Below are 22765 nucleotides of genomic sequence, written 5' to 3' on the forward strand. Positions count from 1 at the left end.
TCTTAATCACATATATATTGCCCAACTGTCATAGTACGAATAATGAAGATCTCATTTAACATACATGTACAATTATCATCATTCAATTCCTATGGTGAAATGCATCAGTCCCATAGTGGATATCAATCATTCCATGCATATACCAATTTATCTCTTAGAATTCATTAACTTAAATAATCTCTAATTGTCACGTGTAAGTTCTTCATTTCAACTACCAATGATAAAGTTTAGATTTGAAGTATCCACCTTAATATCAGATAGTCACATAATTAATTAGTACCAGCACCTTTACTATGCACAAGGTCATATGATCATAAGTAAGCTAACTTCTAAAAACATAACATAGATAAGTAAACTTATGCATGGTTACTTCAAGTAACTTATTAGTTCTTCTCCTGCTTACAGCTTAACCCCACATATACACATATGAACTATCAATTTAACAACATAAAAAGGACATGAATAATCATACATTATTTTCCATGCAAATAACCTTCGATCAGAATGAAGGGAAACATCAGTAAATCTATTCGTAAACAATTGAATCTATAACATAGATGGGAAAGAACCAACATACAAAATTTTCCACACACATGAACCCAACTAAAACATCACTTGGAGGGAGGAGCACCACCACCCAACCATGAATCAACTTTGATTCCCCCCGAACCGAGGTTCTTGCCAAGGATCAACTTTCCTCAATTGACTAATGTAGTAGGTATTTAATACCCTCATTCATGATTTAGTTTGCATTAGCAGCATCCTGCTTTTATGGAATTTTCCATTTGCCTAGGCCTTTTCCGGAAAATATTGTATTTATCTCCCACAAGGCTTTTACTCATAAAAGATTTCCTTTATCTCCCGCAAAGCTTTTAGGTTTGATGGATCATTATCTCCCATCCATCTAATGGATCTGCAATCCATCCAACCTTATCTAGAATCACATCCAGAAGCTTTATCATGAAAGATTCATATCTATCCCATTCCTCAATGGGATTTGGCAAGAATATTCTCTCTCTTGGTGCTCCACCCTCTAAGTGATTTATTTTACTAATTTATTTAATAACACATTTTCTTTGCATATGACATATCACCTAGCTTTCCTCAGCTTAGGTTTAGAATAGTGTAACCCACAAAGGACGGTATCACACCTATCTTTCCTCAACTTAGGTTTATAATAATTTAGCACACAAGGGAGGATATCACAGCTAGCTTTAACTCAACTTAGGTTTACAATAATTTAGCACATAAGGGAGGGGTGTTACATACTCCCCCCTAAATATTACACCATCCTCAGTGTATTAGTACATAATGTTCTCATTCACAGGTAGCTAGTTTCTGAACCAACAGCTCTTGTGGCTCTTCCATCTGATGCAATTTTTCCTATGTACGTCGACCACAAGGAGCACTCCTCTTCCGTAGCTACATTGGTCACCAATAGTTCTCCTCTTCCATAGCTACATCAATCTCAAGGACTGTTTTCCTTTCATAGCTACCTATAACATTGTTTTCAATCCATTTGTGAGAATTTATAGATGGAGAATTTTAACTATGATACATATCATAATATGTTACTTAATATTACTAAAGAAACTATTTCTCATTTTTCATTTTATCTAAAGAATGCATGTTCACTTCTGGCATTCTTCCAAGCCTTCATGATCTTTATTGAACACCTGCTTCTTGCCGTTTCTCTACATGCAACACATTTGTGAGCATATTTTCCACCTCAATATTCTTGTAATGTCATAACATATTAGTTCACATAACAATATATATATTCATCATATATATTCTTCATAAATGTATGTATGCCAAACTTAACCATGGTTACTTATCCTTGAACCACTTCTTACTTTCCTTCTTCTATGGAACCACCCAGTTGGTTATCCTGCCAGACATCTACCTAATGTCTTCATGCATACCTACACACAATGTGTATTATACACACTGATATACATATCATATTTCAGACATGTAACATAAGTAGTCATATGGGTACTGTATGTATTGCTATACATAGTACCATCTGTGCTACAACCCATCATACCATTCCCATGGTATCACCTACATCATAAAAAATGTGTCCACATATTTTTCTACCATGTTAGTATCATGCCAAACATTCCTTTATCTGTCTTTATCAATTAAAACAATTGTGCTCAACTGACAAGGAATTTATATGAGCATGGTTCATTTCTATAATCGGAGAAAGTTTTGTCAAGTCTAAATCATTTTCAGATTTCATGTGGTTAATATCAGTAGTATAGTATGTTTGCATGCATATTTTCATCTTAAGCAGACTATTAACTCATAGTTTAATAATCATTATATCAATACTTCATTTTTAAATAATTCATCTAGGGTGATTTACTATTTCCCTTTTTATGCTTCAACAACTTAACAACTCCCCATTATACTTTACCAACATGATCATTATGTCAATCATGTTCTTCCCTTCTGCAGACATACTCCCCCTCTATAGGTATTGGGGTAGCAAACATCTTTAATGATTTCTATATAAGTTGTCTAACGAACCCAAGACCAATATTGGGATTCACCATGAGTTGCAAGACAATTCCAACAATCCATTAAACTCAAGACTCTTTCATGCCATGGATGCTTGACATCTATCAACAACCAAATGATAGCTACAATATTGTTACAAGGCTATAATATTGTACCCCATGTGCTTACATGGAAGATTCATATGCCTCATTATTATGTGTAGATTTTAGCATGATTCTTTCCACAACATGTTTATCTTGATGACCATTCAACCAGGCTTATGATAACAATATACCAACTATCTATGACAATACATGAGTATCATGTCAGTGTACCAACTGAAAAAATGTGAGAAAGTGCTTTGACATTAAACAAAGCTGCCATTATTCCAGCAACAGAGCCCACCCAGACTTGTGCATGAATCAGGGTGTGATTTCTTTTGGGTGAATCTTTGCAAAAAAATGATGGTAATAAACCATCCTGTCCAAGACCAAGGTACAACCGTGACTGAACATATAATCCAACTAGAAGTGTGGTAGTGAGACCAGCAACAACACCCACACTGATAAGGACGACAATGAATTTTAGGCCCTTGGCAGAAAATGCTTCAACCAAAGGTGCATCTCCACCTAATGATTTGTATGGCACCATGCCTGTTATCACTAAGAAAACACCAATGTACAAAGCTACACAAGCAAGTAGGCTAACCATTATGCCTATTGGAAAGTCCCTCTAAAGGAAAATATTCAAATCAATACAACAGATGATTAGATAAAATTTCATGAATGTATTGTAGAGTAAAATGTTGAAAGAATATCACAATTAATGAAGCAACATTGTTTGTAGCCAATTATATGATCTCCAGCAAAACTGCAAGTGAATCTAGACAAATTTGTCTGAACTAATTGTATGGTCCTTCACTGCAAAACAATCTAATTATATAGCAACACACAGAAGTGATTGGCAAAAGCATACATCTATGATACCTTTGGTTTTCTGCATTCTTCAGCAGAATTAGTGACTGCATCAAATCCAACATAGGAAAAAAACACCATTGTTGCACCTACAACAACTTCTTTGAATCCATTTGGAGTAAAAGGAGTCCAATTTGACACATCAACTTCAAAAGCACCACTGATAATTACCAGCAGAACGATCACAATCTTCATCATAGTCATGATGCCATTCACAATGGACGACTCTCTTACACCTTGACACAGCACAAGGGTTAACACTATCAGCAATATTGGAGCCAAAACATTGATTGACAAAAAGCCCCCAAAAAGCTCCATGCCGCCAAAACCAAGCCATTTAGGCAGATGATTCTTTATAAAAGGGAAGAGTTCCAAAACTGTCACCAAATAACCTGCCAAGCTACGTGCTATGCTAGCAGCACCCATATGATAGTCAAGCATCAGTTGACCAAAAACGAGAAATGCAGTTAGCTCATTGGAAGTTGAATATGCATATATATATGCTCCTCCAACAAGTGCAGGAAAACGCGATGAGAATTCTGCATAGCACAAGGCATTAAGCACACAAGGTGCTCCAGCTAGTATGAAACTAATTATCACTATCCTGACGATATATGCCCATTTACGTTAATGTTAATAATGTATGTGTATATGGTTTCTTATCCATAATCATGTTTATTTACAACAAGGTGTATTATGGTATATAATTTTGTAATCATAACTTAGTTATTAAAACCTTTCATATGATGGTAAGGATTATTACATTCCAACCGAATTTATCTTTTCCAGCTAACTTACCACACACAGTCAAACCATTTTCGTGAAAATATAACTCTACGCAGTTTACCTCCGATGTCTTTATGCCATCTCCAGGTCGGTTGCTGTGTACATGGTTTCTGGCAAATTGAACATAAAGAAAAAAGGTCACCCTCCACCAATATTAAAAAATAACACCTGTGTAAGCAACGAGAATACGTTGAAATGCCGGAACGGTGGAATGTTTGTAGGCAGAGGAGGTAAACCAAATGCAATGTGGCATATCAATCACAGATCACCTATAACAACAATGTTTATGTTAAATCGAATCAAACCACCCATGTGGTTCCCAACTTCTTTGATTGGATTGAAAACAACTACACCATTTCAAGGTTTTTGATTCCAAGATTACTGCAATAATTAATCCATGATTATTGTAGCTTCGTATATAATCCAAGAGTATGAACGGTTTTAAATAATCAACAACATGGTGTCTTAGTAATTGGTCATAATTTTAACCGGTTTACACAACTTTTACTCCTATATATATTCACGGTACTATTGTATTGTGTTGCTCTATTAGCCAATTCCTTTACACCATCTTGGATATAACTACATAATTCAGATGGTATATAATAATTTAAAGTAGTACCATAGAAAGTTTCTTTCACTACAATAAATTTCCATTCTTTTCCGAGGGTAATAACATTGCTGAGAAGTTAAAATGGACTTGAACATAAATATGAATTCGAGAATCATTGGATGGAAAAGAACTTCTTAGGACTTAAGGTTGGTGATCAACTTGTTTAGGTCTAAACAAATGTCGACAGAAGCAAGATTGCCGAAGGCACACTTCAAAGCTTCAAGAAGGTTTGTCCAGAGAGGGTCTCAATATCACCACGCTCGTCCTAGAAATGATGTTAAAAATAATACATCCCAATTTTTCTTTAAATTTAATTATTTGATTTGTTCTAAAATTTGGACTAAGAGGGCATGTATAGTGTCATGGTAACCAACATTAACTGATTCTCCAACAAGAGTAAATGAATCAAAGAAACCTCTTTGCTTTAGGTACTTTTAATGGCATAGATATTATACATTTCTTGGAATGATATCAACATTCATTAAGTAGCTTTCAAGTGAAAGCTGAGTAAAATAGCTTACCTGGTTGCAAAATCCAACCAAACTCCCTCAAAAGTTCAATAGTTAACAACTTCCTATGTTGTCCAATTAAACATTCATTCATTCTGAGGTCTTCTCAAATATTTATAGTTTAGATAGAGTATTCCATCGTTTTATTTATAACTATAACTGTACATCGAATTTGTATACAGGTAGAGAACAAAACGCAACAACCACTTCTATAATATTAAGGATAACGTTCATGAAGATCTCATTTATTATTGTGTTTTATTACATATACATGATTATGTAAGTGATAATAATTCAATATTGATTTGCATATATAACCTTCACCCTGATGAATTTATAAGTTACCTTTCATATATTAAGCTCCTCCAGTCATTGTTGTAGTTGTTCTAATATTCCACCCCATTGATATACAATGTTAAACCCCCTCTAACCTTCAATCTCACAACATTGATGTAGTTGTTCTAATATTCCACCCCATTGATATACAATGTTCAACCCCCTCTAACCTTCAATCTCACAACATTGACGAACATCAAGTAGAGATTATTGGCCAATTTTGCTCCTCTGCAAAACCCACATAATCTATTGCTTTCAAATATAGAGGCGTTTGTTGCCTGGTCCATTCAAGGACATTTTTAAACAACTAGTGTCCTCCATTGTTGTTTGTTACCTCAATTAAGTGACATGCTCATATAGATTTGTCCCTTTATAAAATGATCAGCAAAATCTCTGTTCTATCAGGAGAAACTAATGAAAAGAGGGGAGTTCACGAAATGCAAAAATGAGAATCCAAGCATTTTAGAGGAGGGTTACATTTTTTAAGAGCACACGAAATTTAAAGATTGGTTTTTTGATCATGTGGCGCACTAGAAAAGGTATTTGTAATAGTAACCAACACAGAGGTTAGTTCGAGACTTCATGGGGAATAAAGGATTTATGTTCTTTCCATATTAATTTTGAAATCTCGATCTCGCTCTTATCCATTCGTTACTCAGAGATAAGATAATGATATATGGTCATCTTTATCCTCTGCAAATCCTCATCTTACCACCTCTCGATAGATACCCCATCTAATGAAAGAAACAACGTTAAACTTTTACTAGAAAACAAACCAATTGTTTGATTTTACTCATACACATAGATAGTCAGCTTTTTACCAGCGTTTTATAACCATCGAGTGTTTTTATCCCATGGTAAACAGCATGAAAGCAATGGAATCCATCTTTTCCTACCTCTCTTTAGTTTAATTAGAAACCACAATCAGCTAAGGTTTCGTGTTGGGATTATTTTCCTTATTTATTTAGTGCATTTCTCCCTTCAGTCCAAAAGCCAGTGGAAAAGGGAAACAACAGTCACCTATCCTAACATCTCATCCATGCCTCTCTACATGCATTTTTATAGGCTAAATTTTCCAACTACCTTTAGCTCGACAATCAACATGATCGAAGAGTGTCATATTGGAAGGGAAATTTATGTTTTTGTGCTTTTAAAGGGTGTTGTTGCTAAACCCATCAGCGTATCTTTCATGCCATGGAGATTAAACAACAATTTCTAATTTCATTGAAAAGTCATGCAAGGATAAAACAACACCTTGATTAATGCTATCACTTCACACAACCGATAAAAAATCCTTTGTTTCATCGCCTCGATACTACTATCTTATATGCACATGCTGAGACATAGGTTAGTGGTTGTGGTTTAATTCAAAAGCTTCTTGACTTCCTTCGATTCAGCAAAGGGAGGAAGAATGAAGAACAACATGCATTGCCGACATGGCTGCCATGTCAATCCAGTTGTCAACGTCGCAAGGGTCATGGTGAATGCTTCGATGGCATCAATTTCTTGCTATTAGAATTGCATTTGCATCTAATGCATCTACAGAGGCTTCTCATCATTCTGCATCGTACTCCCACAACAGTGCGTGCCCATGTGTGAATAATATGGGAGATTCTAGCTTATTTAACCCTATCTAATGTCTCCACAGTTCGTTATTATACGAGGTAGGGATAAATACAGTTTATTTCCCATAATGATATTAGATGTCCTCACATGTGACCAAAGCGAAGAAGACCTTATTGCATCTTTTTGGTCAAAGAAAATGGGTGCCTAGGCTTCTCATTCATTTTGGAAGCTTGGCCAAATTTCTCTCTGTTCTATTATTGATGGCAAGATTAACTCACAATATACACCACTTTCTCTTTATAAATATAAAGAGCTCAAGATTCTCAGCCAATAGGTGCTTCCTGCAACCAATTACGTCACAACGCTAGAATATGTGAACTATAGCACATATACATTTATATATGCCAAGACTAGTGCTGTAAGATAAATTCGTATTTGTTATTACAGAAATAAGGTTTTCTAGCAGCTTGCGCTAGATTCGTGAGGATGAGAAATCTCGGATCAGATATTCATTTAAACCATATACCCAATGTAGTATAATATAGCTTCCAATGACATATGTTCAAGGACAGTTACCCTATTAGATTATGGGTTCCTCCATGCTTACTTTACTATTCTATTGTTAGTGCTTTTAATATTTAGATTAAACCTTAAGGAGTCCAGACTTACACTTAGCCTCCTTATCAAGTTTGTGGTAGTGGGGCCAAGTTAATACTTAAACTTGTTCATAATCTATGGAGGCGTATTGGCCCATAGGCCACAAGGTTTGAACTTTCTCCGATACAATTTGTGATGAACCTCCTTAGCCTACCCTGGAAATATAGCTCCTAGGCTCCCAATCTGTAAAACAAAATTCGCCATTTCATAGTTAAGATGCAATACTGACAAGGGGTATCTTTATCCTGACTCTATATCACCATTTGTAATTATATAACTGACTCCCTAGTCATTATCAATTTGACTACAGAGTGGTTCTGGTATGGTCTTTAAAGCCTATTTGTCAAGCTTATGTGTCAAGATCTAATAACCATGATTTAGTAGATGAAGATGAACTAACCATATTATGCACTTATAAAAATTCCTTGATTAATCCTCCTATCATTAATGGTAGTAATTGGACTCTACTATAACTATCATGTCCATACCTCAAGATTACAGACATCCCTACAAAACTAACTAGACTATCTTATACGGATGACATTTGATGACATGCATGCATAGATAACTAGAACCATTATTTTACACAATTAAATGCATTATTATATAGGAGTCTTCTTAATCACATATATACTGCCCAACTATCATAGTACGAATAATGAGGATCTCATTTAACATACATGTACAATTATCATTGTTCAATTCCTATGGTGAAATGCATCAGTTCCACAGTGGATATCAATCATTCCATGCATATACCAATTTATCTCTTAGAATTCATTAACTTAAATAATCTCTAATTTTCACATGTAAGTTCTTCATTTCAACTACGAATGATAAAGTTTAGATTCAAAGTATCCACCTTAATATTAGACGATCACATAATTAATTAGTAACAGCACCTTTACTACGCACAAGGTCATATGTTGAATCAATCATAAGTAAGCTAACTTCTAAAAACATAACATAGATAAGTAAAATTATGCATGGTTACTTCAAGTAACTTATTAGTTCATGAAGAACCATACATTATTTTCCATGCAAGTAACCTTTGATCGTAATGAAGGGAGACATCAGTAAATCTATTTGTAAACAACCGAATCTATAACACAAATGGGAAAGAACCAACATACATAACTTTGCACAGACATGAAACCAACTAAAACATCACTTGGAGGGAGTTGCACCTCCACCCAACCATGAATCACCTCTAATTCCCCCCAAGTTGATGTTCTTGCCAAGGATCAACTGTCCTCAATTGATCAATGCACTAGGTATTTAAAACCCTCTTTAATGATTTAGTTTCCATTAGCAGCATTCTGCTTTTATGGATTTTTCCATTTGCGTAGGTCTTTTCTGGAAAAGCTCTTCTTTATCTCCCACGAGGCTTTTCCTCATAAAATCTTGACTTTATCTCCCATCCATCCAATGGATCTCCAATCAATCCAAGTTTATCTAGAATCACATCCACAAGCTTCATCATGAAAGATTCATCTCTATCCCATTACTCAATGGTATTTGACAAGAATCTCCTTTCTCTTGGTGCTCCACCCTCCAAGTGATTTATTTTATTAATTTATTTAATAACACATTTTATTTTCATATTACATATCACCTAGCTTTCCTCAGCTTAGGTTTAGAATAGCTTAAACCACAAAGGAGGGTATCACACCTATCTTTCCTCAACTTAGGTTTACAATAATCTAGCACACAAGGGAGGATATAACACCTAGATTTAAATCAACACAGGTTTATAATAATTTATCACACAAGGGAGGGGTGTTACATTGCCTAGAATTCAAGTTCCTTTGAGTAAACAAGTATTTGATACTTTGGTGATCGCTTTTGAGAGAAAATATTCTCCCTACAAGGTAGTGTAACCATATATTTAAAGCTAGCACTATAGTGACAGACTCTAAATCATGTGTGGCAAAAGGCTCCTCATGAGGATTTAACTTCCTTATGGCATTCACTATTACTCCCTTGTCTTGAATTAATATTTCACCTAATCATTACTTGGATGCATCGGTACATACAGTAAATTCCTTGTCTATGTTAGGTACTTTCAAGATTGGTGCTCTGCTCAACAACCCTTTAAGCTTAGCGAATGAAATATCACATTCCTGGGTCCACTCATATCTAACTCCTTTACTTTGGAGGTTTGTAGTTATAGGTTTTAACACCGTACAAAAATTACCTGCATACGAATCCTAAGAACAGAAAATAAACAATGCGAGAGCATAACACATAAAACACATATAGACAGAGATTTTCCCCTGGATCCTAAGACCGGGACTACCAGCTTGATTTTTCATTATGTTCCTTTCAATGTTACAATACATATATATACATGCCAAAGCATCAAATACCATGGACCGAAAACCATCGCGCCCAAAACCATGTGCGAAAGCCATGCACAAAACCATAGGTAGCTTCACCCACCTAATATAGGGTACAAAAGAAATTTCCCTAGGGCGCTCCCCACCCCCCTCAAACTCCCTAGACAAAGGGAGCTTCCTCCCCTGCTATGATCCCCCCACTGTGCAATCAACGCAACGAAGGGGGGGCCTACGCCCCCGTCTAACCCTTCGGTTAACTAGGGAGGCTAATCGTGGAAAGAATATAACACAACCCAACAGTAATAGGATTTGAAACTTTTGAGAACCCTTATACAAACCTTCTATATTATTTGGATAAACACATACAACTATGGACTTCATGCACATTTTTAGGTATTTTCCAATCAATGTTTTCTTTTACCTTCTCAAGATATAATGAGTTCCCTTCACCAGATATAATATTACCTAGGTTATGAATCTTCTTCTAAAAGAAGGATACCTTACATACATTTCCATATAATTGGTGCTCCTTGAGGTAAGATAATATTATCTGCAAGTGTTATTAATGTTCCTTCTCATTCTTGGAGTAAATGAAAATATCATCTAGGAAGACTATACAAAGTGGTCGAGTTGCTTTTAAAAAAAACTATTCATAAGATTCATGAATGTTGTGGGTGCATTAGTCAATCCAAATTGCACCATTGTGAACTCGTAATGCCCAAAGCATTTTGATAATGCAGTCTTAGAAATATCTTTATCTTTAAATCTTAATTGATGATAACTAGACCGTAGATCATTTTTTGAAAAGATAGAATCCCCTTCCATTTCGTCAAAGAGATAATCAATTTGGGGCATCGAATACCTATTATTTACCACAGCTCGATCTAAGTCTCAATATTTTGTACATCATGGAAAGGAACCATCTTTCTTCTTGACAAAAATTACAGGTGCACCCCAAGGTGAAATACTGGGTCAGATGAGTCTTATGTTTAATAGTTCCTTTACCTCTATTTGCAATTCTTGAAGCTCTAGAGTCATGATGTTATAGGGTGTTTTAGAGATTGGCTCCCTACCAGGGTCTAATCCTATTGTGAAATCAAGCACCCTTTCAGGAGGTAATGTTGGTAGTTCCTTGGAAAAACCCCTAGAAATTCAGCCAATGTGGGGTGTTTCTCTAGGTATATCCCCTTTTCAATGCTTACTTTCTTTACTGTATATATTTGACAACATTCTGTTAGGAAATTATTTAATGAAGCATAAAGATTCATTCTTTTTAATACAATGGGTTTGGATTAACTGACCCTCATAAATTATTCAAAGAATTATCTTCGCATAATAGTCCACCCAAGTTTGGTGAGCTTCCAACCAATCTATCCCTATGAGAAAGTCATAAGTCCCTCGCGTAGTGAAATATACTCTTAACTTCATTGAACAAACCCCTAAATCAACCATGAATTCCTTAACAATTGACTCTACAAATTGTACTTCCCTTTAAGGCATTTCTACGTGTCTAAAATTGTTTTTCTTGTGTGCTACTAACCCACGCTTATTTAACGCATATGAACAAATGAAACTATCCATAGTACCAAAATCAAATAATATTTTTAGTTTTAGGTTCTTAATACTACCCAATGAATCCATTACAATGGACTCATGTTTCTCCTAGTTGTTGTTGACCGCTGCATGGATTCTATGATTGCATTTGACACTTAATGATGGCTTATTCCCTTCCCTAAGTACAACACTTGACGAGGCCTTTCATAAATAATATTGGAAATGAGGTCCTCCACATCCTCAAAAATTAACTTATGGTGATGCCCTTGAGCCATTATGTAAGTTTGTTGAAAAGGAGTTCCTTCCTCACATGCTTCTTCCCCTACTCAAGGTTCCTCAAGAGTTCCATTGTCTCATGCTAGATATAAATGATACTATACATACAACATTCGTTGGCACTGAAGTCGTTGTTCCTACTCCCCTTGGTGTAGACCTACCACCATAAAGAAGTGGCCACAAATTTCCCTCCCTAAAGAAGTTCAGGGGGGCTTTCCCTAGAAATCACAACTGCAGGGATCCCATAAGGCTTATATAGCATTCAATCCCTCGATGCTTCTCTACATAATAGTCACATTCCACTCACTTTTCTACTGACGATGACCTTAACATTCTTACCATGACCGTGATTCGAGGGTTTAATCCATACACGAAACACTCAGCCTGGTGATTGTCAGTATCTAGAAAGGGGACCTATTTTATCAGTTCCATAAACCTCATCTCATATGCTTCCATTGTTTTGTTACCTTGTACAAACATGTGAAAGGCTCTACCTTGCTTCTCTTGAAAGTAAGTTGTCAAGTACTTTACACGAAAGTTTTCTTCGAACAACTCCGAGGGAACTTTGTCCAATGTGAGATGGAACCGATTTCCTTGATTTCCCCACCAAATCAAAGCACTTCCTCTTAGAAGAAATATAGAAATATTTTTCTCAGTGGTAGAGGCATATTCGCTTAGTGAAGAACACCCTGTCATTATTGCCAACCATGCTTCAAGACGCTCTCTAGTTCAACCTCCTGATAATTCTGACAGTTTAATCTTTTACATCTTCCTAGAAATATCCTCATGTAGTTATCTATGATCTGACCCTTTATATCCCTGTGGGTTTCTTTCCTTAAGGTGAGTTCTCTCTTCCACGGGACTAGCTATTGGTCACCCTTTTAGTGTTACCAATATTGCTTCTAATTATTGCATTATAATGGATAGCTCAGGTGCCGAAGTAGTTGGTGCTAACGACATTGCTGGTGGTGATGACAGTGGTGGTGATGATAATGGTGTTGTTGTCATTCGGCCCTATCATTGATGTGTCTCTATCATCAAATTTTGTTTTGGTCACATAAAAATGATTATGAGTTCCTAAGGTGCTACTTAGTTTAGAAATATCACATTATAAACTCAAGATTGTAAGCAAGTACTGGTTTTCTATTATTAATAACTGCATGTAGGTGTTACTGATATTAGGGACAAGGAGGGTGGTCTTGTTACCTCATTGTCCTAATTAATGGGTAGTTTGTTATAATATAAATAATGTGTACCCATTCTTATGATACAAGATACCACTTTTTAATAGTATCTATCGTTACCCAAACAAACTGTGGGTCATGAAAACTATTGTTAACATATTTATTCAAATTTTCTCAATGTTTTAATAGTGTGCTACTCGTCAAATCTCATTTCTCGTAACTTCTCGAACTAAATTCCGAATATAATTAAATTTTGTCTTCGTATGTACATAGACAATCTACTTTCACGGGCATGGCTAGATCTGCTACAAGTAATAATAAGGATAAGGAATACCTCTTATGCTACATTATGTTAAATTAAACTCAGCGAATATAAGGTACTAATATAATAATACAATTTCTCCCCAAATAAGTGCATTATAATGAATAATAACCGAAACAATGCAATTTATAATAAATAAAAATGAGAAACCCTATCAGGTTGAGATAAAATATTTCTAATATGTGGTAGGTTGTAGCTGATTCATTCTATATAATTGTAAAAGGGCTTGCATGGAAATTGGGCTACGCGGAGCATGTGAGGATTGGATAAGATCGTTGGATTGGATGTAGGGTCCGTTCTAGCTGGCCCAAGGTTTGATTGAACATTTTAGTGAATAAGGTAGGAAAATTTTAAACCAAGTTGTTGAGATCTCAATTGGAATTTAAACATGTTTTCTCTAGATTCTGGATCTCTTCCGTATTTCATCAGATCTCAATTGCAATTTAAACATGTTTTCTCTAGATTCTGGGTCTCTTCCGTATTTCCCAACGACGGGGATGCTCATATGGACAAAGCTAAAGCCATAAAATGGAAAAGGAAAAGCACTCTCAGAAGAATTGATTATGCAGTCTTCAATTTCTTAACTGTATGTTAAATTTAAGGATTAGTCCTTTTTATTTTAGCCAATTTCTGGAACGGCAGGGGCTTTAAAGCTTTTATGAAAAGTTATAGAGTTCAGGCTTCTGGGATCCATATCAAGATTGTGAAAGATTTTTCAGCGAAAATCAAATGGAGTATCATTTGTCGAACCAACTAGTGTGGTTCATTGTCGAACCAACTAGTGTGGTTCATCGTCAGGACAACCACACTAGTTGGTTCGAAACTCGTCGACAAATGATACTCCATGTGATTTTCGCTGAAAAATCTTTCACAAACTTTATGAAAAGTTTTTCGGCTGAAATTACATGATAATACATTTGTCGAAGCCTTTCAAACCAAAGAGTGTGGATCATTGTTAGGACAAGTTGAAGAATCCGATCATGGCTATATATTAAATAGGGAGAGCAGATCTTCCAACCGCTAGGTTTGCTTGAAAAACAGCTATATTAGGTATAGGATAAATAGTTAAAATTGACTAAAAAACGCTAGATTTTACTATTCAAATTGTTTAAATTATAATAATATTAATAAGATAACATAAAAATTATTTCAATGCATATCAAGTTTTATATTAAGGGAAAAGTTACCAAATGGAATATAATAATAGATTCAGGGAAATTTACAATTAGTAATTAAAAAATTAATAATAATAAATATTTATTGTTATAGTAATGTTATAGTATTAATCTTAATATTAATAGCTTGTGCAATTAATCATTATAAATACAATACTAAAGGTATTTAATGGGAGTAAGTATTAATGGAAATTAGTGACGGCAAGGATTAATAATAACTAAAATAATATTAATTATTATATATAATAGATGATAGAGAAGGGAATATTTACACTATGTTATCACTGATTAGATTTCTTATTTTTATTTTTAATATTTTCATATAAATCAAAAATTACTTATTTATAAAAACAGGGATCATTTTTATTTAAATTTGTATTAATGTAATAAACATTTTATATTCTTTTATTTTTTTAAGGAAATGTACTTGTATTTTTATTAATAAAATAAAATATAATAATAAAATAAATCGAGTAAATTTATTATTAATATTTTAATATATATTTTTTAATTAATTTTTGTTAATTAATTTAACATTATATTTTATTATTCATTTTTATTTATTATTTTTTTTACATTATAATCTTTACTAATATTTAAATATTTATACTCATTAACAATTACAACAACATCTCCTTTTTAATATAAAAATTTATACCATTAAAAAAAAAAATCAAACCAATATAATATAATAAAGTATAATTGTATGCTAAGGTATAATGGTGTGCTAAAGTAACACCAAAATGGAGAAAAAAAAATAACAAAATGAAGTACCAGTATAATCACCGCATGCCCCTACACGCATGTTATGATCCCATGTGGTAAATCCAAATTGTGAGTTCACCGCATGCCCCTACACGCATGTTATGATCCCATGTGGTAAATCCAAATTGTGAGTTAATTTTAGTAAATTTTTAAATTTTTATTTTATTTGTTAAATATATATTGTTGGAAAAATAGATTTGACCCATATTTATTATATAGTATTAGTTATTTATTTTTAATTTAAAACATATTGTTTTTAATATAATTAATTTTATAATAAAATTAAGTACGATAACATTAGTTGCTACTCATACGAAGAACAATAACGTTAACATTAATATAATAAAACGATAATATGGCAAGTATGATAATGTATATTTTAGATATATAACGTTGGATTTAAACTCCACTAAAGTACAACCAACATCATCGAGAGAATGTGTTACATTTATTTCAAGCCTCTTTCTCAAGCTTGTTGCTAGGCTTCGGATTTTTCTATTAACTAGTAGTGATTCGGATATTTGATGTTAAAAACGAGCGACTGGTAGATAATTCCATAATATAAATATTTAAATCAATAGAAAAAATAAGAATTCTATTTGGGCAGAGAGAACTTACACTCTATTTATATAAAATTTTAATTAGTAAATTCGACATTTGAGAATTAAAATAATAATTTTTTTTTTTTTAATGTATTAAAAATGGGAGAAATAAATTTGTTTGGAGAATTGGTTTGAAAAAAATTTACACAAATTTGAGACATAAAATGAAGTTTATGTAGGTAAAACAAAACTTTTGCGTGTAGAAGGTAATTTAGTATTATTCTATACCTAAATGTTATTAGGACAATGTATGAAATGCACTAATTAAAGTTTATTTATAAAAGTTACGTCTTTAGAAGTTGATTTTTGTATTTGACCACTATGGTTCAAGAGGATGACATGATCTCCCTTGCTACTCATGTAAAAGAGGATAGCCACATTGTTAATATGAGGAAGGCTCTAGAAATATCAAAGTTGTACCTATAATTTAGAGTTGAAGAAGTCCAACCTTAGCGAAAATTGGCCCATTGGATGAAAAAGAATTCCATTCATTTTCAATTGTGTCATGTTCCAGAGTAGAGTAAAGCAATAGAGAGTGAGAATGAGAATGAAAACAAATAGGTTTTCATATCTATAATACCCTATTAGGTCACAAGTCTTAGGTTACATCATAGAGAGTCCATTCACCTTTATATTTGTATTATTTCTATTCCAACTAAAAGAGAGAAACAAAATTGCCTTACACTTGGATTTTCTCATATAAAGATCTATGAGAGCATATATTTTATTTTGTGGTTGGTGTGTGACTGTAATTTTTTCTCAATTTCATACATTTTTATCTCTTAAATGAATAAACATAACAAAAAAATTTAATAAATTTAGGATATAAGGAAATTGACCATCATTGAGCCTTGGGGCTTTTTCTACAGCCCAATGTAGTGTGAATGTGATGTGTAAGTATATTCGTCCCTCTAGCAATGTCAGCTATAATACTAACAATAATAATAATAAATTTGCTATGCATATTTAATTAGTTGTTCATATAACCTAATACGTGATATCAACATCATGTGTATATATATATATATAAATGTTATATATAATAAAATATTCAATGTGAGTTACGACTAAATTTTTTTAATCTTAACGTCTATATATATATAACAAAAAATAGTTTAATGTGTGTTGATAAAATGCCTCAACGCTTAGTCTATATAACATTCACAAATACAATTTAAACAATAAAAAAGATATTTTTTTTTTGCACTCTAAAATAAGTTTTAACTAGAATGAAATTTGATCTCTCGATTCATGTTAAATTCATGATTAAGATGGATCTATGCTAATAGCATGGATTTTAGTCTATGCTTATAAGGTATGTTGTGACAAATTGTTCAATTTAGCCTATGCTTATAAAATATGTTGTGACAATTTGTTCAATAAAATACATATAATAATACATAGATTATACTAATAAATAATAAAACTAAAAAAGTGAAACAAATTAAGATATTATTTCTTTGCAAAATTATTTCACATATATATAGAATAAAAACATAATTGAATTAAAAATGACAATAAAAAATAAATATACTAGTTTAAGATTTATTATTATCCTTTTATGTAAATATTATTGTGTTATGATTTATTACTATTATTTTATGTAAATATTATTGTGTTATTATTGAAAAGAAAAAATAACCTTGAGAAAACATTTAAACGCAGTATTTCTCTCAGCTATTTTGAAATGCCAAGTTAATGTAAAATAACAATTAAATGGTAATATAACTTATGATAAACATATTTAAGTATCACATTCAGTAGCAATACTATTAGAAAATTGGATCAACGGAACAGGAGAGAGGAATATAGATATCAAGTTATGCTTCGTTACATATTCATATAGATGATACTGTTTTTTGTCCCAAGCACAAAGATGTTATTTAAGCAAATATTGATGCATTAAAATAATGTTATTGTTTTTTATCGTTAGATATATATATATATATATATATATATATATATATATATATATATATATATATATATTTTTGAATGTAGTTATAGCTTGAACTCTTGTGTGAAAAAATGGGTACTAAGGTCCATGAAAGCCAATTATTCTTAAAAAAAAAATATCAACTCGATGTTTATGAAGCTATTTTGTTTTAGCGGTATCGAAAAGAATAATTATATTTTATACGGTTATCTGGTTTTGGCTCCTTGTATTAAGAAGGTTGAATGAGCTGAAAAAACATTCTATTAAATTGATTAGGAAGTAAAGTAAAAACATAAGATGGTATATGGCAATTTTAGAAGGAAATTTCATTTCTCACATTCTTATGTATATATTCAAATAAAGAATAGGGATATGAACATATTACACGTACATATTGCATATCAATAAATGGGTTGGCTAAATCATTAGTGAATGACATGGATGAGAAAATTGAAGATTAAAAAAAAAAGGTTTGCGGGGTGATCCACGAGCCATTAACACATGGCATAAAGATGATAATAAACAAGTTGTAGCAAGAACCTTGTGAGAAAGTGAAATTCTACCGACATCGATACATAGATTAGCCATACTTTCTAGGGAAATATACACTATGTTTTTAGAAAACATGATGATGCAAAAATATAAATACACAGTAATGTTTATGCTCGGAGGAATTGAGGACGAGGGGCATATGATGGTAGATTCTCCTATTTATGAAGAAGTAATGGTAATCACCAAATTTAGCATGAATATTTGAATATCTTAAATATCTTATTGAATTTGGAAATGGAAGGAGTGCAATTATGTTTTAGAAATCAATTGCAAAATGAGTACATGGCATGTTGAGGCATCCTGCAGTAATGGACATTAAAGATACAAATACAATTTTTTATATTTATGGATCCCGTATATCTTTTAAGTCTCCTACTTTAAATAAAAAATATTATTATTTTCTATATAAATTACACGTTATACAACGTTATAATATTTTATTATTTTCTAGGCAAATTAGGGGTTACATAACATTTTAGTGTTTGTTTAAGTTGAAGTCAACCTTCAAATTTCCAATATTTTTCTAGAATCTTTTCACAATATTTTTATATATTTGTTGGTATGTCCATATCTATTTTATAATAGCGAAATGATCCTTTGCAATTTTATTTGAAGAAAATAAATTGTAAATTGTTTTTTTTTACGCTGACAAGGTTTAACCCATTATCAGCTTGAAGATATTATCTTGTAACATAAGATTTACAAATAATAAGTATATTATTAAATGAAAATAAAATATTAAAAGAAACAATTGATGTTAGTGATAATTAAAATAATTTAATTTCGAGTTTAATTTTATATCAACACTATACTATATTGAGATATTATGTAATCAAAAATAATAAAAAAAGATAATAAGTATATTATTAAATTAAAATAAAATATTAAAAGAAAAATTGATGTTAGTGATAATTAAAATAATTTAATTTCGAGTTTAATTTTATATCAATACTATATTGAGATATTATGTAATCAAAAATAATAAAAAAAGTAATTTACTTTTAAGTATGAGGAAGATATGTAGTTCCTTTACTAAATATGAATTTTACACATGGTATGTAAAAATAATATTATTGATATTGCATAATGTATAATTTATTCTATATGAGGAAGATATGTAGTTCCTTTACTAAATATGAATTTTACACATGGCATGTAAAAATATTATTATTAATATTGCATGATGTGTAATTTATTCTATGTTGGCATGTAATATTTTAAAAATATATATATTAATTAAAAAAATTATTTTAATGTTGACCATAAATAGCCTAATTTCATATTATGTTTTTATATGAGCTTTATATAAAGAAAAATAAAGTAATTTAAATAAATAAATAAAATTATATTTCATTTTCCTTGTGAAAGAGATGTGTAAATTTTTTCATTTCTAATATGAAGTTAATAGATAATATTTAAAAAATATTGATAAAACAATTTTTTAAGTCTAAATTACAAAATTAAAAATTTTAATATGATTATTGAGTAAAATATTTCAACATATAATATAGAGAGAAATAAGAAGAGAGCTCTCATTCAATTAATAGGCTCTTCTGATTCAAAGTATATATATATATATATATATATATATATATAACTTCCAAATATAATGAGATATGTATTAACATTTTAGAATGTAAATCATAAACAAAATATTTTAGCATTAGTGTTGTATATCATATTTCTTAATTATCATATATCTATCTTAGCTTGGAATAAACCATAAGTATCAAATTTTTGAGATGCAAATTTTCTCTCAGTTTTTCACTCAAAAATAGATTTAGATCTTCAGAGATTTGATCCCTCTAGATGATTGGTAAATTTGGAGTTAATATGAATCTATGTTCATTCTATCAATTAAATTTAAACCCACTATTATGATTTACTTTTAATGTTCCATAACATGGTTTCCATGTAATTCTCCTCCATTATTCATATAATTCTCATGCATTATTCATAACAAGGTTTCCATGTACTTGTCCTCCATTATTCATGTAATTCTCATGCATTATTCTTATTATTGCTTGCTCATGTTTTTTATATATTTCTTCCTAACAACTTGCTATATGAGCCCACTTCTCTAAAAACATGATGACTTATATCTTTTTGCATGTGGGAGTTGCAATAATGACAAGTGTTGTAGCCATCCATGTTTGAGATCGGCATTTTCTATTGAAATAATTTCATTCTCCCTGTGGAAGATGCAGGTGGAGAATTTGTTCGTTGGAGATTACGCATAAGTATGGTATCATCGGAGATGAGGAGTTGAAAAAGTTACACGTTAGGGTTGTTTTTATTATTCCTCTCTACGCAGAAAACTCTATCTGGCTCAATTTTGAAAAAAAAATGGCCACAAAAGACCTTTGGTAGAAAATTGATAAGCTACATTAGACTAATTTGGTAGAAAATAAAGTTTTTCTTAAAAAGTAACTTTATAACCTAACGATGAAGAAGGGATCATTTGCGGTAAACCATTTGGATGATATTAATACACAAATTGGTAAATTTGTCTTTGTTAATATAAAGATAGAGGATGGGGCCAAAGAGATCACATAGCTTTGCTCCTCCTTGATACTTTGCATCATTTGGTGATGAGCGTCATGAATGCATCCTTAATTACTCTAAAATTTGATGATGGCATAGTCACCTTAGAGGAGAAGATTTGAAAGTGTTTCCAGAACCTTCTACAAATAAAGTCTTATCTATGATAGGTCAATTTATAGAGAGAAGTCAACAGGTTAGATAATGGTCAAGATCTACGTCAAAAGGACATAAGCTAAAAAGGAATTGATAGCATTATGGGAATCGGGGAGCCCTTGAAGAAAGATTGTTCGAACATGAAAATGGAAAACGAGGTTGAATAGGAAAAATAACCATTATCTACGGAAACGGCAATAGATTCAATAAAAACATATCACCTTTATATGCTTCTTCCACGTCACCTCATAACATCATAGAGATTAATTCCTCAAATATCATTACTATAGTGTGGATTCGTTTACTTAGGACATGTCCATCATGTAGAAATCATGGGAAGATGTGACATTAGAATCAATAAGGACAATAGAGAAGAAAGGGTATCTAATATATGGCATGTACTTGATTTAGGCACGAATTTGTTCTCCTGTAAATACGATGTAAATATTGGAATATTCTACTTTCTTTGATAGTAGAATCACGGGATTATCAAAGTTGGAAATATTGATATAAAAGGATGAATATTATTAGTCTATATGTAGAGATACAATGAAAAACCTTGTACAAAGATAATGTTTAAGAATGCTAGTGTCGAGTAACACTATTGCACCAATCACTAGGGACACTCAAAAATATTTGAAAAAAAATAAATAACGAGGTATTTGGATTAAGTGAATTTGATGAACATATAAAGATGATAGATAAATTTTGGTAATCCCATGGTACATTTTTATTCATAATAACTCCATATAAATGCATTTTATTGAACTTGAGTTTTCATATTCCAAGAATCGCTTGGACTTCTCATGATTTTTGGTATTTATTTGCGGTTCTCTTTCCTCTAAAGTGAATAGCATAAATTTTCATATTCTAAGAGGATTATGTTTCCAACATTCCCTTAATCAAATGAGTCTAAGTCAGTTCAAGAAGAGTGTTGAAATATAAAATTGGATAGAATCCAATAGTTGGATGTGTTGTTTGAATATAGTGTTTTAAGAAAGACCACAACCCAAAAGGGGTAGTAGAAGTTGCAGTCTTCTACCAATGGTGGGTTATGGTTGAGCACCAACTCTAGAACATTGCTTGATGTAGTTCTTGGAACAATTCCAAATCTAGCTAGAAGCTAAAAACTTCTATGAAGTGGATGTGCTCCTTGATGATGATTTAAGGATTTCCATAAATTGATGATATGTGTAGTAGAAGCACAATTCTTTTGCTAGTGGTTGTTTAAGGCTGGACACCAACCAAATTATGCTCCTAAAACATGAATTTGTCTTTCGCTACAACTCTTACTTTGGCACTAGCTAACTTTGGCTTTAGACTTTAACTGTAGGCATTAGTCCTAGTTGTGGCTCAAGCTCTGTCATGATATTACATCAAATCTTGTATTTGATTGTCAATTCTCCCCTACCAG

At 32.1% G+C, this 22765-nt stretch overlaps 1 pseudogene; it reads right to left on the reverse strand.

Annotated features, from left to right (window-relative positions):
• LOC149231144 (cationic amino acid transporter 9, chloroplastic-like) overlaps positions 1–6013 on the reverse strand; it is a 93977-nt pseudogene extending 87964 nt beyond the window's left edge.
• Positions 6014–22765: the final 16752 nt, after the last annotated feature.

The sequence above is a fragment of the Pinus tabuliformis genome, chromosome J (assembly GCF_031772625.1).
Source record: "Pinus tabuliformis cultivar Carrire ecotype Pingquan chromosome J, CPIR1, whole genome shotgun sequence".
NCBI classification, from domain to species: domain Eukaryota; kingdom Viridiplantae; phylum Streptophyta; class Pinopsida; order Pinales; family Pinaceae; genus Pinus; species Pinus tabuliformis.